General features: G+C 40.9%; 1 non-coding gene across 1 annotated transcript; it reads left to right on the plus strand.

The window, feature by feature from the left end:
• Positions 1-5,435: 5,435 nt before the first annotated feature.
• Positions 5,436-5,541, plus strand: LOC145577299 (small nucleolar RNA R71). Its single transcript, XR_014098745.1, has one exon. It is a non-coding gene; the product is annotated as a small nucleolar RNA R71 (small nucleolar RNA).
• The last annotated feature ends 4,188 nt before the right edge of the window (positions 5,542-9,729 follow it).

Raw genomic sequence — 9,729 nt, forward strand, 5'->3', positions numbered from 1 at the left:
GGTATACAAATTCATCATGAAAAAGCTTCAATTTAACATCCAATAACATCATTCAACACAAAATACAAGCTAAAAGAACCAACAATGGAGTTCTACCATGAAAGCAAAAACAAGGGTTTCAAGCTTCAAAAATGAGGAAGAAGATGACTAGAAATTATACCTCAATGAAGCTTTTGATCACTTGAAAATTGCACAAATGAAGAATATAGACCAAATAGAACACCCAAAGTCAAGTTCCAAACACCAAAACAAAACCCCAAAATTTGAATTTTAGCCAAATTTTCGAATTTGAATTCAAAAATTACTAATTTTTTTTTGTTTTGTTTTTAAAAAGATTTGATTATGGTTTAATGTAATTTGTCAAGAAATAATATTAAGAATGTGTATTTGTGTGAATTTGCAAAGGTATGGAAAGGTTTGAAAAGAGAAGAATGAATGGTAGAATGAGGGGGAAGTCGGGGAGAGAGTAAAGAATTGAATAAGGTGGTTTTTGGGAGGAAAAAGGCACGAATAAGAGGGGGAGAGATGCTGTGGCTGGTGCCTGCGCGCAGCTGGTCGGTGCGTGCGCACCAACTACATCAAGGGGGGGGGGCTTGCATTGCCTTGCAACGCACCAAACACACCCAAAATCTCTGACCCATGTGGTGCGCGCACGCATGTAGGGTGGTGTGTGCGCACCGGGGGGGGGAATGGGGGGGTTCAAAAATTTTCCGATTTTCATTAAAATGGGTTAAAATTTCTGACCCCTTTGGTGCTTGCACGCAACCCATGATGCATGGGCACCAAATAAAGGCTAGGGGGAGAAATTTTTTCCCTTGAACATGCTCTCATGCTTGCACTCTCATCGGTGCTAACGAGTGTCATGATCGATTGCTTAAAAATTACACAAAAATAGTTCAAAAATCATTCGAAAATGAATATAAAATCAATGAATAATGCAAATACGAGAGCATATAACCCCAAGAAACTTCTTCACCTAAGTTAACCAAACCTCATAAAACCTTGAATTAACACCGAAATTATCGGAAATTTTCATCGATCCAATGTCATGGTACCTAAAATCAAGAAAACAAAGAAGAATAAGAAAAGTTCTCAAAGATAAAAGAAAAATCAAAAGAAAAGGGTTAGAAAACCAGGTTGCCTCCCGGGAAGCGCTTGTTTAACGTCATAGCTCGACGTTCTCGACCTATTAAGGTGGTTGTCAGAGAAGCAATATGTGAATAAGGCCAACAAAAGCACCATCGAAATACTTCTTGAATCGGTGGCCATTGACCTTAAATGGAGATGAAGAATCCATCATTGAAACCTCTACAACACCACTAGGAAAGACATTCTTAACCAAGTAAGGACCACTCCATCTTGACATGAGCTTTCTAGGAAACAACTTCATTTTCGAATTGTGGAGAAGAACTTTATCACCAACATAAAACTCTTTCTTCTCGATAAGCTTATCATAAGTTTCCTTGGAACGAGCTTTATAAATACTAGCACAATCATAAGCATAAAATTGAAGCTCCTCTAGCTCATGAAGATCTAACCACCTATTCTCCCCCGCACTTGCCAAATCTAAGTTTATCCTCTTGATTGCCCATAAAGTACGGTGTTCGAGTTCTACCGGGAGATGGCATGATTTTCCATAGACTAGGCGGTATGGAGTGGTACCTATGGGTGTCTTGAAAGCCGTTCTATAGGCCCAAAGAGCATCATCCAACATGTCTTACCAATCCTTCCTATTTCTTGCAACCGTCTTTTCAAGGATTAACTTGATTTGACGATTAGAAACCTCAACTTGGCCACTTGTTTGAGGAAGATATGGAAGGCCAAATCGTTAATGAACTCCATGCTTTCGCAACATATTTTGAAAGGCATTGTGAATAAAATGAGAACCATTATCGCTTATCACCGCCTTTGGTACACCAAACCTTGGAAAAATGACCTTCTTGAACAACTTCATTACCACCTTGTGGTCATTAGTTGGGGAAGCAATGATCTCAACCCATTTAGACATGTAATCCACCACTACAAGAATATATTGATTTCCAAAAGATGAGGGAAATGGTCCCATAAAATCAATTCCCCACACATCAAGCACTTCCAACTCAAGTATGGGTTGTTGAGGCATCTCATTTCGCTTGGAGATATTCCCAACTCGTTGACAACAGTCGCATGTCTTAACAAAACCCCATGAATCCTTGAAGAGATGTGGCCACCATAAACCTCTTAGAAGAATCTTAGTGGTGGTTTTAGAAACACCCATATGGCCACCATTCGGATCCGAGTGGCACATCTTCAAAACACTAGGCACTTTTTCATTTGGAACACAGTGCCTAAGTAAGCCATCGACTCCTCGCTTGTACAAGATGGGATCATCCCACACATAGTGTCTTGCCTCTTTCTTGAGCTTCTTTCTTTAATTCTTAGAAAAGGAAGGTGGAAACTCCCCACATGCAAGAAAGTTCACTAAGTCGGCGAACCATGGGAGCTCATTTGCCTCAATAGCATATAAGATGTCATCAAGCATCCTATCCTCAATTGGAGAACCATCATCATGAATTTGAGAATCCTCTAGGCGAGAGAGATGGTCCGCCACAACATTTTCTGCTCCACACTTATCCCTAATCTCAATATCAAAAGTTTGAAGTTCAAGAACCCATCGGATCAACCTAGACTTGGATTCTTTCTTGGGAAAAAGGTACTTGAGATCCGCATGATCCGTGAAGACAATGGTCTTGGAACCCAACAAATAACAACGTTGTTCTCAAAATCATGAACAATAGCCAAAAACTTCTTTTCCGTTGTGGTGTAGTTCCTTTGAGCACCATTTAGAGTTTTGGACATATAATAGATCACATGTAGCTTCTTTTCCACTCTTTGACCCAAGAAACCTCCAATTGCCGAATCACTCGCATCGCACATCAACTCAAAAGGTAAATCCCATCTTGGGGCTTGAACAATAGGAGTAGAGGTTAGAGCCTTTTTCAACTTATTGAATGCTTCCAAACACTTATCATCAAATACAAACTCGGCATCCTTTTGAAGAAGATCATTGAGGGGCTTTGCAATGAGCGAGAAATCCTTGATGAATCTTCTATAAAACCCGGCATGTCCTAAGAAAGATCGCACTCCTTTCATATTGACCAGAGGTGGAAGCTTCTCAATAACCTCAATTTTTGCTTTGTCCACCTCTATCCCCTTATGAGAAATCTTATGGCCAAAGACTATGCCTTCCTTCACCATTAAGTGACACTTCTCCCAATTCAAAACCAAGTTCACCTTCTCACACCTTGCTAAACATTTCTCAGGTTTTCAAGGCATTCCTCAAATGAAACACCTCCTACGGAGAAATCATCCATAAACACTTCCATCTCCTCCTCCAACATATCCCCAAATATAATCATCATGCATCTTTGAAATGTTGCGGGAGCATTACAAAGGCCGAACGACATTCTGCTATAAGAAAATGTTTCATAGGGACAAGTGAAGGTTTTTTTCTCTTTGTCATCCCGGTGGATAGGGATTTAGAAAAATCCTGAATAACCATCAAGAAAACAACTGAACTTTTGATTCGTTAGTCTCTCAAGCATTTGATCAATGAAAGGAAGGGGGAAGTGATCTTTCTTGGTGGATGTGTTTAGACCTCTATAGTCTATACACATCCTCCATCCCGTGACCGTCCTCGTCGGAATGAGCTTACCTCTCTCATTCTCGACGACGGTCATGCCTCCCTTCTTTGGGACAACATGAACGGGGGAGACCCACCTAGAACTCGAGATGGGGAATATAATTCCTGCCTCCAAAAGTTTGGTGATCTCCTTCTTCACTACCTCTCCCATTTGGGGATGTAGCTCTCGTTGTGTCTTAATAGAAGGTAGAGCAGCATCCTCAGGGTTATGTGATGTGTACATAAAGCGAGGCTTATACCTTTGAGGTCATCAATGGTATAACCCAAAGCACCTTGGTGCTTTCTCAAAACATTACACAACTCTTGAGCTTGGTGCTCACTCAAAGAAGAGCTAACAATCACAGGATAGGTGGAGTTGGGTCCCAAGAATTCATACCTAAGGTGTGATGGAAGAGGTTTGAGCTCAACCATTGGAACACCATTACCTTCCTTTGATGTAGCCACTTGCAACGCTTCTTGGCTAGAAATGCTCATACACATTTGCTCTTCAACATCCTCAAGGCTTCCATTGAGCACATCTTCATACAAAACCATCTCCTTGCTAGGAGCACCTATCTTTTTCTTATTCAACAAAACATTCTCAAGAGCATCGTTAGAGGTGAGCTATTGCTCATGCATGGAAGACACAACATGATCAAGAGAATCAATCAACATGCAATTTTCTAAAGAAGAACTTGGATACTTCATGCTATCAGTCAAGTCAAATTATATCACCTCATCCCCTACTTTGAGTGAAATTTTAGCACTTTTCACATCTATCATAGCACCCGAAGTAGCAAGGAATGGTCTCCCTAGAATGATAGGAATATTAGCATCTTCGTCCATCTCAAGCACCGCAAAATCCACCGGAATAATAAATTTCCCAACCCTCAAAGGGACATCCTCTACCTTTCCCTTAGGAAACTTAATTGACATATCGGCCAATTACAAAGTAATGTTAGTAGGTAAAAGTTCCCCTAACACAAGTCTTTGGTATACCGAATATGGCATAAGGCTAACACTAGCTCCTAGGTCACACAAGACATTCTTAATTTGCATTTTGTAAATGGCACAAGGGATGGAAAAGTTTCCGAGATCTTTTAGATTAGGTGGCCTCTTGTTCATTATGATTGCACTACAATTCTCAGTCAAATTCACTGTCGCTACACCATTACAAGTCCTCCTACCGCTCAAAATGTCTTTGAGGAATTTTGCGTAGTTGGGCATTTGGGTGACAACTTCGGTACAGGGTAGAGAAAGGTGAAGTTGCTTGAGCTTGTCAATAAATCTTCCAAATTGTTCATCTAACTTGTGTCTCATGAATTTTTGTGGATAAGGAAGCTTGGATTTCACCATTTCTTTCTCCACTCTCACCTCAATAGGTTCTCAATCTCAACCTCACTCAAGATGCACCATCTCTCTCATCTTCTACCAAAGCCTCTTTTGTGGCCTCCTTGGTCTCACTCTTCCTAGGCAAACTCTCCTCAAGAACCTTACCACTCCTTGTAACAATAGCATTGACCGGTCTCTTGGGATCTAGGCCTTGGGAAGGTAAAGAAGAAGGACTAGCATGGTCTTTCAAAGCATTAGCAAGTTAAGAAATTTGTTTTTCAAGCATCTTATTATGAGTCATCATTTCATTAAATTTCTTATCACTTACGGCCATGTACGTGTTCAACAACTTTGTTTGATTTTCAATGATTTCATCCAAATTGGCTCTATGAGAAGAAGAAGAGGATTAAACATAGGAATTATCATTCCCTGGTAAGTAGGAATTCCGTGGTGAGGACATTCTTTTTGATACTCTTTATATCTCTCCCATGCTTCATAGAGACTCTCACTAGGCTTTTGCTTGAAACCTTGAATTAAAGCTCTAGCCTCCGCCATTTTCTTTTGTGGATAAAACGGGATAGAAACTCCTTGGTCACCTCGTCCCATGTCCTTAGAGAATTCGGCTTGACCTCCTTGTCTAGCCATTCCAAGGCACGCCCTATGAGTGAAAAGGGAAAAAGCTTGAGGCGGATAAATTCTTGGGAAATTCCATACACCTTGATAGTATTGCAATATTTTTCAAACTCCTTGCGATGATTTAGCGGGCTTTCATGCTTGGCCCCACTAAATTGTCGCCTCTCTATTAAAGTGATCATTTTCGGCCTTATTACAAAGTCATTTGCCGGTGTTGTAGGTGGAGCAATCCCACTCTCAATCTATATACACCGGGAATCCCCAATTCTTTCAACGCCACCCTTGGATTTTCTCCCATTCTTGCTGGTTCCTCTTGTTGTGGTTCTTCTTCACTTGAGGCACTAGGGCTCAAAGATCGTCTAACAACCCTTGACCTTGCAATAGCTCTCTCAATTTCCGGATCAAATGGCACTAGTGAAAGACCACGTGCTCTATGAATACAATCTCAAAAGAAATGATTAGAAGCACGGCTATAAGTGTAGCCTTAAAGAAAAATCTTGTTGTATTTTCAATTAAAGAAAAATCTATGATCACGGGTTTTCCTTTCGTAGGTCAGCCTGTGGTTATGGAGGCCGTGAAGGGGTTAGACGAGAGGTTGTGTAACCTTGTGGGGGACCATCTTGCTGCGGCCCTTCATCTATATGCGCAATCTTGTCCGTACTCGGTTCTTGCCAACGAGCTGTCGACTGACGAGGTTGATCGGCAGTGTACACCTAAGCAGCTGGCTTGGATATACATTGCCCATGTTCTTTCCGTCACTATTCTGAGTGATCGGGGAGAACGTTTCGCTATCGGGTTACTCATTTGCCTTAGTAATTTGGGGCAAGTGAGTAACTTGAGTTTAACGGAGGTGTCGTATGCCCTTATGCTTGTAGCTTGATGTAGGGAAAATGTAGGTCGTTATCTAATATTCCCTAGAGCCAAACTAATTTATATACACTTAACAAACCTAAATACGAGTATAGAGGTAAGTCAAGGGTCGAACCTAAAGGAATGAGTAGGTGCAAGCTATAGCCTAGGTCAAGCTACTTCGAAGATTATAGCTCCCTAGCAACTAATCTACTCACTAATCATGGTGAAATAGAGAAACAAAACAAATTCAATCACAATCATATTCATTTCAAATTTAATCAAGAAGAAATTCAATCACTCAACAAATTTCTAAAGCAAAGATTAAAGTTCAAATCAAATATTCAAGAATTAAAGGAAATTGCAATAAAAGTAAATTCAAAGGAAAGAAATCTCACAAACTTTCATTGAATTGAAGAAGAATTCCAAGATCAAGTTGAAATCAAAGATCAAATTCAAGTACAATCAAGTAATCTTAAGCTTCTCTCTCTACTTTCTCTCTCTACTAATTCTGGAAAATAAGTGTCAAATACAAAATAAGTGGTCACCCCGAAAAAGGAAAAGTCTAAGGGTATAAATAGAAAATCAAGCGAAGAGGAACGGGGAACCTAGTGCGCGCGCTACACCATGTCGCGCGCGCGCACAAGTGGGTCTGCGCGGGCACGCACCACCTATGCTGCGCGCGTGCACCCCTGCTTGGTGCTCGTGGCCTTGCCTCGTTCGCTTGCTCGATTAAACTTTTGCGCTCCCGAGCACCCCTATCATTGCTGCACTCGAGGCGATGCTCGTGAGAAGGGCAGCTCCTTTATTTCCAAGCATTCTACACTTCGAGCCAAAGCATTGCTTCCAAGGTTCTGGTGCTTGCGGAGCTAGCTTGAATTGCATGATTGGATTCCCAACCTTAGCTCCATCAACTTCCTTTAATGCGCTCGAGCTTCCTTCTTGATAATTAAACCTCGGGAAACTCAACACACCTACAAAACAAGTGAAAGTAACGAAGAAGCAAGAAAAGATAACCGAGAAATGAATAAAATAGAAAGAAAACCATCAAAAGCACACATTTCTCTAAACTTACGCACAAACATGCAAAACAAGCGTTTTTATGCAAAACCACGACGTAAAAGACTAAAAACGAGCATAAAACTACAAAGAAAACCTAGCCTAAGAGTGTCATAAATGACACTCATCACAGCTATGTCAAGGCGACCCGGGTGGTGGATTCCGCGACATCTACTGAGGTGCTTCGGATCTCCATCTTGTGGCATGGTCGTATCCTCGAGGTGCGTATCTTAATCTTTTATATGTTTTTCATCACCATTTCGGCTTTCGGTTAATTCTATTCTTTTTCTTTAGGCTTGGGGTTACTCATACCTGGCTTTTCTAGCCCCTAGGATACTTGGGGAGGCTCGTTTTCCTATCGGCCATCGTCTGGTCACGATTAGGAAAAGACGAGCAACTTCAGCCGGCGACTTTCGCCAGAGGATCCTTTCGGCGACTCGTGTGTCGGTGAGTATGATTTAACATCTCATATATTTATATTTATATATATATATATATATATATATATATATATATATATATATATATATATATATATATATATATATTCGAAATGATTTTCTCATGTGGTCATGTTTTGTGGATCGATCTCCGTCCTTGAAGTTTGATCGTCAGGGTCACTGAGGCTGTCCAGGCATGCATGGTTTACTACCGTTTCCGGGCCCTTTATGAGGGACTCTCTGTGCTCCAGAGGACGGACGCTTTGTTCTTAGGCGAGCGTGTTCTCTGGCAGTCTTCATTCGAGGAGCCTTTGGTTCCCGCGGACCCTCCGATCCGGATGCTGCGTCCAGACTTGCTGTCTACTGAGGATTGAGCTCAAGCTATCCTTGGTTATCCAACAGAGCAGCTAGTGCTGCCAGGTGCATCTTACCCGACGTTTGTTGCATTTCCAGCTTTCGTTCCTGTTAGTATTTTTCTTTTCTTCATTATTTTATTTTATTTTTTGTTTATTTTGCAAAACCTTGACTTCTTTGTTATCGTATTTTCAGCGAGTCGAGCTGGGTGGTTAGGTGCCTCCCACGGTGGAGATCACGTATACCGATGCTTTTGGGTCGGTAATGAAGGAGTTATGTCTTCGTCGTGTGCAATTACTAGATATATAATTGGATCAAATTATGGAGATAATTAAGTCCGGACATTTGGGTCGTCGTTTTGCCATAGCTAGAGGTACTTACGATCTTTGGACTAGTAAAATAGGCCAAAGCCCAATTGGACGGATCCTATAAGGTCACACAAAGGGGCTAGATCGAGCATTAGAGGACGAGGCCCATCATGGGCCTCATCACTCTAGGTGGCCGGCCATATGGGGCTTTAAGAGGCTATTGGGCTTCGTGCCCTAGTCTAATTATAATGAGATTATAAATAGACTAGGTGCCTAGGTTTGCATGTAAGGAATTAACTGATCATTTAGATCAAACCCTAATTAGCAAACACGAAACCCACCCCCTCTCATACTCCCTCTCTCACGTCATTCTCCTCCTCCCGGCGCCGGTGGTGTCTCGTGGTGGTGGTGGTTCGTGCGGTGGTCGGTTGTCCGAAAAGGTGGTGATCGCGGTTTTCCTCAATCACTCGACCAATCTAGTATTGGTGGACGGCTCGTTCGAATCTCGTGGACTAAGTAGAGGAGCAACACTTGGGGCTCTATTCTCTCCCTGATTTGCCTGTCGAATAGCTTCGTGGAATTCACGCTTCAAAGGTATAATTATGTGTCTTGTGTGTTATGCATGCGATCCTTGGATTAGGTACTCTATTGAATATGATTCATATATATATTATTTTCGCTGCGTAGTACCTATAAACTCCTACAGTGGTATTAGTTAGCCTCTTGCATGAACGCGCTAGATCGTAATAATACGATTATTTGATGTCCACGTTAATTTTATAATCAATTAAGAGGGAGAAATTAATTTAATTATGGTTCGATTATTATATTTAATGTAATTAAACTTTTGGAATATATTAAATGCGATTTAATTATGCTCAAATAGCCATGAAGAGGAACGATTTATGCCCTAACATGTTCGAATTTTTCGAACACCCTAACCCTAATTTTCGAATAATTTCGAAATTTATAGCCCTAAAATATGATTTTTGTTCTTCATTTTGTTTTAATTTGAATTGTTTTATGTTTCAGAATTTTAATTGGTTTGATTCATGCATAAAAATGTTTTATGTATGATCATAGATTTAATATT

The sequence above is a fragment of the Chenopodium album genome, chromosome 13, assembly GCF_948465745.1.
Source record: "Chenopodium album chromosome 13, dcCheAlbu1.1, whole genome shotgun sequence".
Classification (NCBI taxonomy): Eukaryota; Viridiplantae; Streptophyta; class Magnoliopsida; order Caryophyllales; family Amaranthaceae; genus Chenopodium; species Chenopodium album.